Genomic DNA, 13595 nt, shown 5'->3' on the forward strand with positions numbered 1-13595 from the left:
GGTGGATAGTCCCCTGGACTCTGATGCCAGCCAGACTCGGGCTCCCGTCTTCCCTCTGCCACTGAAGTGCAACCTAGGGCAACCGGGCTTTGCTGAACCTGTTTCCTCACGTGGGGCCTGGGGACAGCAGCAGTTCAGACCTCATCGGCAGGGGATTAATCCAGGTTAGCTATCACTAATTTCTAGGGCCAGGGCTCTGCCCTCTGTAAACCTCTGCCTTCACCACCCAGCTGATAAGGGTGCCCCAGATGTGGCAATTCGTGGATTTCTGCTGTAGGTGACAACTTTGCCGTCTTGGCAACGATTCTGAACCCACTGCTGCCACTCTTGCAGCTTCACAGTCCCGCCTGTGGCCGGGCAAGGTGAGTGCCTTCGCAGCCCGAGACTTTCCAGGAGGGGACGCGGGCCTGTGCCAGCATCCTGGGCTGAGATGAGATTCCGGCCTGGGACACGGGGGACCCTCGGCGGTGGCTGGCGTCCGCGGCTTCCCGCAGAAAAGGCGGGGGCGCATCGCCCCCTGGTGGCCGCTTCTGGGAAAGCCGGCTGCGCCGCGGCGGGCGCCTTCGCTTCGTGGCGGGGACCGGGCCGGCGAAATCGGTCCCTCGTGGGCTGGGCGCCGCGCCGCGGGGTCCGGCAGGAGGATTCCCCAGCCAAGCCCCCGCCTAGCCACGCCGGATCCTGCGGGAGGCCGGTTTTATGACTCGGGGGCCGAGCGCAGCGCGGGGAATTCGGCGACCGCCCGGAGGACGCCCCCTGCTGGACGCGCGGCCGGAACCCGTGGGTTCTTGACCCTCAGCCTGGGCAGGTGCGCGGTCGCAGCCCGCGAGCGGCCGCGCAGGCACCGGGGCTACTTTGCTTCCCGTTACTCTGTCTCGTGTCTGAAATTCCTCTTTTTACTAGCAGACAGGAACCTCCGTCCCAGGCGTCTTCGCTCAGCACATCCATATGCAAGGAGGAGTGCCGGCCGCAGTAAGGGCTTGCCTGCCGGTCCACCTACAGTAGATGGAGCGAAGAAAGTCCGCCTTCGGCAACGTGCAGGGACGATAGCCAATAATCGAATAAAAAGATGTTCAACTCCACTCACAAAAGGATGCTTTTAAATAGTCACAAAATCATTAATATGATAGTAGGATACAATTCCTATAAAATAGTTGGTCAAATCTTTGAAATAAGAATAAAGTGCCCAAAACATACATTGGAGAAAAGATTGTCTTTTCTTTCTTTTTCTTTTAAAGATTTATTTTATTAATTTGAAAGACAGAGTTACAGAAAGAGGTAGAGGAAGATAGAGAGAGGTCTTTCATCCGCTGGCTCACTCCCCAGATGGCCACACAGCCAGAACTGCGCTGATCTGAAGCCAGGAGCCAGGAGCTTCCTCCGGGTCAAACACGGGAGTGCAGGGGCCCAAGGACTTGGGCCATCTTCTACTGCTTTCCCAGGCCATAGCAGAGAGCTGGATTGGAAGTGGAGCAGCTGGGATTGAACCAGCGCCCATATGGGATGCCGGCACTTCAAGCCAGGGCTTTAACCTGCTGCGCCACAGCGCCGGCCCTAAGATGGTCTTTTCAATAAAAGTGTTTTTCACAAAACACTGTATTTGCAGTAAAACTGATACACTGATACACATGGGCATTTTTTTTGTTTGGTTTTAGCCAAACATATAAGCGAAAATATGTGGTATTTGTCTTTCTGTGTCTGGTTTACTTCACTCAACATGATCTCCAGTTCCATCCGTTCTTTTTATAGCAGAATAATATGTATTCTATTAAGTTACTATTCTATTAAGTTATTAAATGTGGCATATATATACATGCCGGGTTTTCTTTTTCCATTCATCAAATGATGGACACCTTGGTTAATTCCATATTTTGCTATTGAGTATAGTGCTGTTATAAACACGATGGAGCAGGTACTCTTTCAAAATATTTGTATTCAAATACATTTATCTTTCAGTTACATTTGCCCTAATTTTTAATATTCTCCCTCCCTCCCTCCCTTTCTCTCTCTCTCTCTCTCTCTCTCTCTCTCACACACACACACACACACACCCTTACCCCACAGAAATAAGGGTACTTCAAACAGTTAACAGGTAAATGAAATCAGAAGTATGAATTTATTTGGTTTCAGAAAACCAGCTGAGGGCATTTGGCTGAGGGGTTAAGATGCCACTCGGGGTCATATCAATATCCCATCCCATAGCGTGTGCCTGAGTCCAAGTTTTTGGTCTACCCCCAATTTCGCCTTCCTGCTAATATGCACTCTGGGAGGCAGCAGGTGTTGATCCAAGCAGTTAGGTCCCTGCCACCCATGGGGGAGACGCCAATTGAGTTCTAGCTTGAGCCTGGCCCAGTCCAGGCTGTTGTGGGCATTTACAGAACGAACAACTGAATGGGAAATCTCTCTCTCTCTCTCTCTTTCTCTGCCTTTAAAATATAAAATTTTAAAAATTATTTCTGATGCAAAAAATTATTTTTATCATATGTAGAAAACACATATGATGAAAAACTGAATGGATTGAAAAAAATAATTTTTACCAAAATGAACCGTTGCTTTTAATTCACTTTTGCACAAACTTTTGAAGTCACTTCACGTGGAAGTGTATATATATATATATATATGCTTACATTCCTTGTGGAAACTGGCTCATGTGATTCTGGAAGCTGAGCAGTTTCTCCATCTGCTATCTGCAAGCTGCAGAATCAGGACAGCCAGGGGCAGAGCTCAGTTCCTGTCCAAAGGCTGGAGGGATGGGAGGGGGAGGGCCCCAGGGTAAGTCCTGGGCTCCAAAACCTGAGTCTCAGGACAGGAGCAGGAGTGGGCGCACATGTCACGGAACACGGAGAATCACCCTTCTCCCTCCTTCTTGTTCTAGTCAAGTCCCTGGCAGATGTTGATGATGTCCACCCGATTTTCCTGCTGGACTATGGTCTTTTAACTCATGGAACTCTATTTAGCAGGTGCATGAGGCCTCTGACTATAATGTGTATTAAAAATGTTATCTTAAAAAATAACACGTACATAAAAAATTTGAAATCCATGCCCAGTGTTTCCATTATACACACTTTCCATGGACTTGTCTGACTCCTCCTCTGCACATATATAGATGTAGATGCAGACAGAGATACAGCTACAGATATCATTGGTTTCTGCTTCTTGGCATGTTGGGAATAAAGCATATCTTTCCAAATATCAGCAAAGATCAGGCAAAGATGCCCTCCGTCAGTAATACTCCCCCGCACAGTAATAGAAGGCTCAGCCTGAGCTGTTTAACATGTTTGCCGCTAATTACAGGCAGTTATTCTATGTAGAGGCCTTCCCAAAATAGACATAGAAAAAGAGAAAACAAAAACACTTATCTTAAAACAAAACAACACTGCCCGTGGAGAGAGAATTGGAGGTGTTCTTGTCTTCGTGCAAGAAAGAATTCAGGCGTGAGACAGAGAGCGGTGGAAGGCAAAGCAGAGAGCTTCCTTGGGGGTAGGGCATCCCTAAGAACGGATGGGCACCTCTCCAGACAGAACCGGAGAGCGAGTGCCTAGTTCACATGTAGGCGGGGGTTGTTAAGGAGATGGGTCTAACCTTCCCGCCTCTTCCCTCCTCCCCATCTCCTCCAGGACAAAGGATTTGCTGAGTGTGAATTGGGAAATTCCTCCCCAGGTTTACTACTCTGTAGTATCAGACTGGGCAGGGGGCACCCAGCACTGGCCTAGGGTGCCTGCCTTGGCGGAAGGATATAATGGCGTTGTTGCCCCGTGTTATCAGGCCGGATAACCCATTTGATGTGGAGGAGAGAGAATTCCCCTGGGAGCTTTCCTGGGGGGGGGGGGGGGCTGGGACCACCTGGAAAGTTATCTGGGTCTGGGCAGGACTTTGAAGTGTAGATGCTGGGCTGGTTCCAAAGTGAGCTTCTGCCCATGTGCCTCTGCCGTTCTCTCAGCCCCTCTCACACACACAGGCTCATTTCTGACTTCCTAATGAGACAAACAAAAAAATTACCCTGGGCATGGAAGCTGGTCATTATCTACTTGCCCATCAAGGTTTCCACTGTGGCCATTCTCTGCTTCCAAGGGACTGTTTCCAGCTCGGCTTGCTAGCACAGAGCAATGGTAACACTTGCCAGACAGCAAACAGCTCAGTATGTGTGTGAAGGAAACATTATCAGTAACTACCTATGCATGTGCAGTGTATCGATTCCTGTAGCCCCTATAGCATTAGAATATCAATCAAATGTATACATGTAGCCACATAAGGAATTCAAAGAAGCTAAAAACACATATAAGGAAATACCCCTCTTTGTTTAGGGTTCAGGCTTTTGAATAAGAAGCCAACTGAGCCTTATTCCAGACTGCTTCCTGGCCTTGGTATCTTGTGTCTGTTCACAGATCCTGCTACAATTCTTTTTATTTATTTATTTATTTTTTTAAATTTTTATTTAATGAGCATAAATTTCCAAAGTACAGCTTAAGGACCACAATAGCCTCCTCCCCCCCCCGTATCTTCCCTCCCACCCACAATGCTCCCCTCTCCCACTCCCTCTCCCCTTCCCCTTCACATCATGATTAATTTTCAATTATCTTTATATACAGAAGATCAATTTAGCATATGTTAAGTAGAGATTTACACATTTTGGTCCCACACAGAAACACAAAGTGTAAAATACTATTTGAGTACTAGTTATAGCATTAATTAAACACCTAAGAGTAATTGTGTATTAATTACAGAGTTCAACCAATAGTTTTAAGTAGAATATAAAATGCATCTTTTGTATTGTTGTGGCTTCCCCCCTCCCCCGACCTCCCTCCCTCCCGTGGCCCTCCCCTCACCCACTCCCTCTCCCATCCCGCCCTTCATCACGTTTCATTTTCAATTACCTTCATATATTGAAGATCAACTTAGTATATACTACCTGCTACAATTCTAACTCTGACTTTCAATTAAATAAATAAATCTTAAAAAAAAAAAAGAGTTACACAGAGAAAGAAGGAGAGGCAGAGAGAGAGAGAGAAAGGTCTTCCATCCACTGGTTCACTCCCCAGTTGACCGCAACGGCCGGAGCTGTGCTGATCCAAAGCCAGGAGCCAAGAGCTTCTTCCGGGTTTCCCACATGGGTGCAGGGGACCAAGACTTTGGAACATCTTCTACTGCTTTCCCAGGCCATAGCAGAGAGCTGAATAGGAAGTAGATCAGCTGGGACTCGGACTGGCGCCTATATGGGATGCCGGCACTACAGGTGGCAGCTTTACCCGCTACGCCACAGCGCCGGCCCCCGACTTTCATTTTAACAGGAATTCTTTAAACCATTTCCTCAGCTTGATTCTGCAGACTGTGGTGTTGGTTTTTTTTGTTTGTTTGTTTGTTTGTTTGTTTTTTTTGACAGGCAGAGTGGATAGTGAGAGAGAGAGGCAGAGAGAAAGGTCTTCCTTTGCCGTTGGTTCACCCTCCAATGGCCGCCGCGGCCGGCGTGCTGCAGCCGGCACACCGCACTGATCCGATGGCAGGAGCCAGGTGCTTCTCCTGGTCTCCCATGGGGTGCAGGGCCCAAGCACTTGGGCCATCCTCCACTGCACTCCCTGGCCACAGCAGAGAGCTGGCCTGGAAGAGGGGCAACCGGGACAGAATCCGGTGCCCCGACCAGGACTAGAACCCGGTGTGCCGGCGCCGCAAGGCGGAGGAATTAGCCTAGTGAGCCACGGCGCTGGCCAACTGTGGTGTTCTTACTACCCTCACAGAACCCAGGGAATCTTGGCTGTGAGACTCCGAGAGAGAGAAGAGGCAAGCAAGTAAAAGCTGCCTCTGCTATTCCTTTAGGGGATGGATAAGCCCTCAGGAGCCCTAAGGAGCTCTGCCCACGGCTGCTGCTGCTTTGTGTTCTCAGAAGTCAATGAGTTGTCAGCTCTGCCCCACGGTCGGCTTTATATCCTGCCCCCTCAGCTGTAGAAATGCTGAACTGCACTTCTATTCTCGTTTAATGTTCTAATTCTAAATCACTGGGTTGCAATAGTACTTGTGCTGAGGCTGGTGTTGTGGCCCGCTGAGTTAAGTTTCAGTGTACGACACCAGCTTCCCGTCATTTCGAGTGCTGGCTGCTCCACTTCTCATCCAGTTTCCTGCTAATGTGCCTGAGAGGGCAGCAGAAGTACTTAGGTCTCTGTCACCCATGTAGGAGAACCAGATGGAGCTCCTGGCTTCTGGCCTTGGCCGGGCCCACATCTGCCTGTTGCTGCCGGGTTGGAAGTGAGCCATAGGATGGAAGAAACCTCTCTCTCTCTCTCTCTCTCTCTCCTTCTCTCTTTGTCACTCTGCCTTTCAAATAAATTAGTTAATTAAAAATTACTTGTACATTAATGTGTACTCTTCCAATAGCAGAAGGGAAAACCTGCCATAGGATATTTTCAAAAATAGATTGGAAAAAAAAGGACTAACTGATATTTGTAGAATTCTTTAAATGTTATAATGTGTAGGTATTGTAGTTGACTGGCTTCTGACTACCTCCACCTATGTGCACTGATCACACTTCTTTCTGTTCCTTAAGTATTTGTGCTTCTATTCCGAGACTCTAACTCCAGGGAAAATGCTTTGATCGAGAGTATGAAAGCGCACTGTAAAAACAGGGCCCACTGTTCAGTATTTTTGGAGTCGTGTAGGTGTCTTTCATTTACTAGAATCCCTAGATATGCTCCATGTCTCAGAGACCTGGGACTTAAATCTCGAAGAGTTTCTGCCGCAGACAATCAGAACTAAAGTTAATTCTGGGACACTGGGCCCCGTGTGCCCCCAGATTCTTATGTTGAGGCTTTGAGCCCTGGTGGCTGCATTCGTAGAGGAGATAATCAACGTTAAACTAAGGGTCATGGGTGGGGTGCTGGCGGAATAGGATTAGAATCCTCTCTTTGGGGGCCTATGCTGTGGCACAGCAGGTTAATACCCTGGCCTGAACTGCCGGCATCCCATATGGGCGCTGTTTCAAGACCCAGCTACTCCACTTCCGATCCAGCTCTCTGCTATGGCCTGGGAAAGCAGTGGAGGATGGCCCAAGTGCTTCGGCCCCTGCACCCATGTGGGAGACCTGGAAGAAGCTCTTGGCTCCTGGCTTTGGATCAGCACAGCTCCGGCTGTTGTGGCCAATTGGGGAGTGAACCATCGGATGGAAGACCTCTCTTCTCTCTGTGTAACTATGACTTTCAAATGAATAAAATAAATCTTTATATATAAAGATTTTCTCCTCAAGCAAGCGCTGAGAAAGATCATATAGACTTGGCCAAGAAGGGGCCCAGCCATAAGCCAGGAAAGGAACCCTCACCAGGAACCAACGTTGCCAGCACCTTGCTCATGGATCTTTGGCCTCCAGCATTATGAGATGATCAGCCACCCAGCCTGTGGCATTTTGTTGCAGCAGACGAAGACAAAACTACAGGGGATCTGAGCTGCGGTCATAGGGTCCACGGACAGAACCATGCTTCAGTGAGATTGCTTCAAGTGTAATCGTATGTTGTAGGCAGCCTTTGGACAAATCAAGGCCAGTCTTGGCTTGTGGAGTTCTTGGAATAAGAAAGTCACATACTCCCATCCTGAAGGCGGATGTTAATCAAGAATACTCTGTTAAAATTACCTGTGTTCCTAGAGCCCCGATAAGTTTCTTACGTATGTTGTTATCTTTTGTGCTTCTTTGTGCTGGTTGTGTATAAACACCACCGAGACACTGGAATAAACGAGCCTTGATCAGCCTTGTTGTCTTGGCTCCATTCTCTGTGATCTCTTGTCCCTCTTTTAAGTCCCTCTCCCTCCCTTAGGTTCTATTCGACTGGTGCAGCTGGCCTGCACAGTATTTAGCCTACGCATTTACAAGCCAGTATTTTTTTTTAAGGTTTATTTGTTTATTTGAAAGGCAGAGTTACAGAGAGGCAGAGGCAGAGAGAGAGGTCTTCCATCTGCTGGTTCACTCCCCAAATAGCTGCAATGGCTGGAGCTGAGCCAATCCGAAGCCAGGAGCCTCCTTCAGGTCTCCCACATGAGCGCAGGGGCCCAAGAACTTGGGCCATCTTCCACTGCTTTCCCAGGCCATAGCAGAGAGCTGGATTGGAAGTGGAGCAGCCGGGACTCCAACCAGCACCCATATGGGATGCCGGCACTGCAGGTGGAGGTCTTACCTACTATACCACAGCGCCCGCACCTAAAAACTAGTATTCCTAGGAGGGCTCCAACGGCGTCACCAGTCTGCCACTGTGGCATTAAAAAATAATAAAATAAAAAGCCCTCTTTACCTCTTTGTGGTAGATATAAAACAAATCCACAGTACGTGGCATCAGAGAGGGCAAGGGGCCCCTCAGGTTGTTTACAACTACAAATGCTTTCAGGGACTAACGAATTCTAAGCTTATGGTCTTTGACCACATTACAAGGTATATATTGGCATAAATATCGATGGGGGAAACCATGTAGAATTTTCTAAAATATTGAATTCCAGCAGATATTTATGCTGAGCCTGAGTCACTTTGTGTGTCATAGAACAACCACAAGTACAGGGACCTTATGTGCAGGGGATGCACTACTACTATCACAAGTTACAGTAAACGCTCTGGTGGCAAGGTCAACGGGACACTTAAAATGTTATTCATAATATTTGTAAGTTGAACTGCAAGATTCCTTCCAGTAAAAGACAGCTGCTGATGTCTGGGATGGAAACAACTCATTCATTTGCTGATAATACTTAGAGAAGATGGTTATGGGTCAATGCTAATGGATTAGTGCAGTAAAAAGAAAAAAAGCCAGTCAAATACTTCTGCTGTGCGAGGCCTTCGCCACTGCAAAGGAGTCAGCGGCTTATAAGCAGGTCCAGAGAAGCCATATGTCATATCTGGGAGAAGAATAACAAAGTCTCCAGAGCCAAACTATCTCACAACTCCGTCAACATCAAATCCTAACGCCAGCAATAGCTAGGTGTGGTTGAGGATGTGGAGAAATTGGAACACTTGTACACTCTTAGAGAGAATGCAAAATGCTGTATCTATGGAAAATGGTGTGCGGGTTGCTCAAAGAATGAAAAAATAGAAGCACCATATGATCCAGTAATCTGTTTCTGGTATTTATTTTATTTTATTTTATTTTATTTATTTTATTTATTTATTTTTTTTTTTTGACAGGCAGAGTGGACAGTGAGAGAGAGAGAGAGAGAGAGAGAGAAAGGTCTTCCTTTGCCGTTGGTTCACCCTCCAATGGCTGCCACGGCCGGCAAGCTGTGGCCGGCGCACCGCGCTGATCCGATGGCAGGAGCCAGGAGCCAGGTGCTTTTCCTGGTCTCCCATGGGGTGCAGGGCCCAAGCACCTGGGCCATCCTCCACTGCACTCCCTGGCCACAGCAGAGAGCTGGCCTGGAAGAGGGGCAACCGGGACAGAATCCGGCGCCCCAACCGGGACTAGAACCCGGTGTGCCGGCGCCGCTAGGCGGAGGATTAGCCTAGTGAGCCACGGCACCGGCCTGTTTCTGGTATTTATTCAAAAGTCAAAGCCACAATCTTAAAGAGGTATTAACACTCCTACATTCACTGCACTACTATTCACAGAGCCAAGTTGTGGTCGTAGCATGAATGTCTATTGATGGATCAATGGATAAAGAGAACGTGGTGTACATACACAATGGAATAATATTCAGCCTTTAAAAAGGGAGGCGGTCTGTCATTTGCACTAAGACGGATGGACCTGAGGATGTTCTGCTAAATAAAATAAAGACACAGTCACGGCCGGCGCCGCGGCTCACTAGGCTAGTCCTCCACCTTGCGGCGCCGCCACACCGGGTTCTAGTCCTGGTCGGGGCGCCGAATTCTGTCCCAGTTGCCCCTCTTCCAGGCCAGCTCTCTGCTGTGGCCAGGGAGTGCAGTGAAGGATGGCCCAAGTGCTTGGGCCCTGCACCCCATGGGAGACCAGGAGAAGCACCTGGCTCCTGCCATTGGATCAGCACAGTGCGTCGGCCATTGGAGGGTGAACCAACGGCAAAGGAAGACCTTTCTCTCTGTCTCTCTCTCTCTCACTGTCCACTCTGCCTGTAAAAAAAAAAAAAAAAAAAAAAAAAAAAGACACAGTCACAGGGCCTAGTGCTGTGGCATAATAGGTTAAGCTTCTGCCTGTGGTGCTGGCATCCCATATGACACGTGTCCCAGCTGCTCCTCTTCATATCCAGCCCCTTACTGATGGCCTAAGAAGGCAGTGGAGGATGGCCTAAGTGCTTGGACCCCTGCACCCATGTGGGATACCAGGGAAAAGCTCCTGGCTTGGGATTGGCCCAGCTCCTGCTGTTGTGGCCATTTGGGGAGTAAACCAGTGGATGGAAGATCTGTCTTCCCTCTTTCTGTCTATTACTCTGCCTTTCAAATAAATAAATACATCTTGAAAAAAGAAAAGACAGGGGCCAACACTGTGGCACAGCGGATCAAGCCACTGCCTGCAGTGCTGGCATCCCATATGTGTGCCAGTTCAAGTCCCAGCTGCTCCACTTCTGATCCAGCTCTCTGCTATGGCCTGGGAAAGCAGTAGAAGATGGCCCAAGTCCTTGGGCCTCTGTACCCTCATGGAAGACCAGAAGAAGCTCCTGGCTCCTGGCTTCAGATTGGCGCAGCTCTGACTGTTGAGGCCATCTGGGGAGTGAACCAGCGGATGGAAGACCTTTCTCTCTGCCTCTGTATTTCTCTCTTTCTCTCTCTCTGCCTCTCTGTAACTCTGCCTTTCAAATAAATAAATAAATTCTAAAAGAGAAAGAAAAAAAAAAAGGAAAAGACACAGTCACAAACACACACTGGGAGACTACTTCTAGGAGATACCTAAAGCTGTCAAATTCATAGAATCAAGGAGTGAACCGTGGTTACCAGGGCTGGGAAGAGGGAGGGGAGGAGCTCCTAATGCAGCCTTAGTCAGAGCGATGGTTGGGCTCTAGACCAGTGAAGCAAAGCACTGTACCCACAGTGAGTGCACTGTGCACTGAAAAGTTCGTTACAAGGATAAATCTCTTGCGAAATGTCCTTCCCAGGATACAAAAATCCGCAGGTCAAAATACCAGCACTTAATAAATACAGACCAGAGGAACATTACTTAAGCAGAGGCCAAGCCTTCATGAATATGTAAACAAACTATGAAAACCAACTTTTGGGGTGGTTTTTCTTTGTTTTCTATTTTTCTATGATTATGTGTAGGAGGGAAAGTAGTTGCATTAACAATAGGCAGTGTATATATGAATAATGCCACCAGCCTTCCGTTATTCATCGCAATAAAATAGGAAAAGATACTCTAATATAAATAATGGCAATTCTTTTTATTTATTTATTTATTTTACTTGAAATTCAGAATTACACACAGAGAGAAGGAGAGACAGAGAGAGAGAGAGAGAGAGAGAGAGAGAGAGAGTCTTCCATCCACTGGTTCACCTCCAATTTGCCCCAATGGCCGTAGCTGTGCCAATCCAAAGCCAGGAGCCAGGAGCTTCCTCCGGGTCCCCTGCATGGGTGCAGGGGCCCCAGGGCCTGGGCCATCCTCTATTGCTTTCCAAGGCCATAGCAGAGAGCTGGATTGGAAGTGGAGCAGCCAGGACTTGAACCAGTGCCCATATGGGATGCAGGCAGCAGCCTAAGCTGCTACGCCACAGTGCCGGCCCCCAATAATGGCAATTGTATACATATTTGTCTGCATATGCATAAACATGTGTGTGTCCACCTGGAGAAATGTACACATATACACATACAGCTATCAGCTAGGAGACGTATTTGAAAATACTGGGATGATAGGCAAGGCTAAGTCCTCAGAGCATGTGTGATCAGAGGATGCTGTTGAGTTTACTCATCACTCTTAAACCAGTTTATAATTTAGGAATAAAAAATGGCCATGGGAGGACACAGAAAATAGATTGAAGAAACACCAGATTACATTAACATTTGGCAAGTTTTTACATTTTATGAAGCGTTTTTACACATTCTCTTAAGCTTTCAGTGATTTTTAATATGTGGTATACACGGCACAAATATAGCTATAACTTTGTGTTTGTTTGTTTGTTTTGACAGGCAGAGTGGACAGTGAGAGAGAGAGACAGAGAGAAAGGTCTTCCTTTGCCGTTGGTTCACCCTCCAATGGCCATTGTGGCCGGCGCACCATGCTGATCCAAAGCCAGGAGCCAGGTGCTTCTCCTGGTCTCCCATGGGGTGCAGGGTCCAAGCTCTTGGGCCATCCTCCACTGCCTTCCCGGGCCACAGCAGAGAGCTGGCCTAGAAGAGGGGCAACTGGGACAGAATCCGGTGCCCCGACCGGGACTAGAACCTGGTGTGCAGGCGCCGCTAGGCGGAGGATTAGCCTATTGAGCCGTGGCGCCAGCCTCATATAGCTATAACTTTTAAAAGACAACTTAGAATGTTTAAAATAAACTATCAAATTATGTAATTTTGATAACTGATTTATATTAAGTTCATTGTCCCATGTCTATTTCTATATATTGCCTAACTCAATGATTGATTTTTATTGTTTGAAAGAGAGAGCTCCAATCATTGGTTCACTCCCCAAATGAATTCAGTCCAGGTCTTCTGTGTGGGCGATAGGAATCCAATTCCTTGAGCCAACACCACTGCCTCCCAGGGCTGCGTTAGTAGGAAGCCTCGGGCACTCTGATACGGGATATGGGATGTGGGTTGTGGCATCTTAACTGCGAGGCCATACGCCCACCCCAGCACTAAAATTTAAGTGGAGATTTAGCTGAACACAGTAAAATTAATGCTGATAAGTATATGAAATGCTGAGAAAGGACTATGTACTTGAACTGGATGTGTAGAAGTATGGGTGGCCGGCGCCGCGGCTCAATAGGCTAATCGCAGGAGGTGGGTTTACCCACTACACCACTGTGGCGACTCTTCCTCGTCACCGCTGGAGAATTAGGCAGGCTGCCGGCAAGCCGAGGAGGGGAAGTGCGCCACCTGCTACTCAGCCTCCCCGAACCCCAGGGGACAATCAGCCGTGGTTAGGAGTCCAGTGGAAGCAGGATCTCACTTTATTGTAAAAGAGAGGTATTTATATAGCTGCAAGGGGTGGGGTGATGTGATGCAAAAGGGTTTTAGCCAATCCTATTATACCACCTTAATGATCCTTAGGCAAAAGCGCCCTGGGGCTGGGTCATCTACCGCCAGGGATTTGAAACTCAAAGACAGGTTTTCAAATTCAAGGCAGGCTTAGGAAGCTCCTCTAGGCCTCTCCAGATTCAGCCTCCCCCACACACAACTCCAGCCCCTATATATGAAGTTTTTAATTTTTTTAAAGATTTATTTTTATTCATTTGAAAGTCAGAGTTACAGAGAGAGAGAAGGAAAGGCAGAGAGAGGTCTTTCATCCTCTGGCCCCAATTGGCTGCAATGCCTGGAGCTGTGCTGATCCGAAGCCAGGAGCCAGCAGCCAGAGTGTCCTCCTGGTCTCCCACATGGGTGCAAGGACCCAAGGACCTGGGCCATCTTCTACTGCTTTCTCAGGCCACAGCAGAGAGCTGGATTGGAAGTGGAGCAGCAGGGACTTGAACCGGCGCCCGTATGAGATGCTGGCACTGCAGGCGGTGGCTTTACCTGCTAAGCCACAGTGCCA

The sequence above is a fragment of the Oryctolagus cuniculus genome, chromosome 7 (assembly GCF_964237555.1).
Source record: "Oryctolagus cuniculus chromosome 7, mOryCun1.1, whole genome shotgun sequence".
Lineage (NCBI taxonomy): Eukaryota > Metazoa > Chordata > Mammalia > Lagomorpha > Leporidae > Oryctolagus > Oryctolagus cuniculus.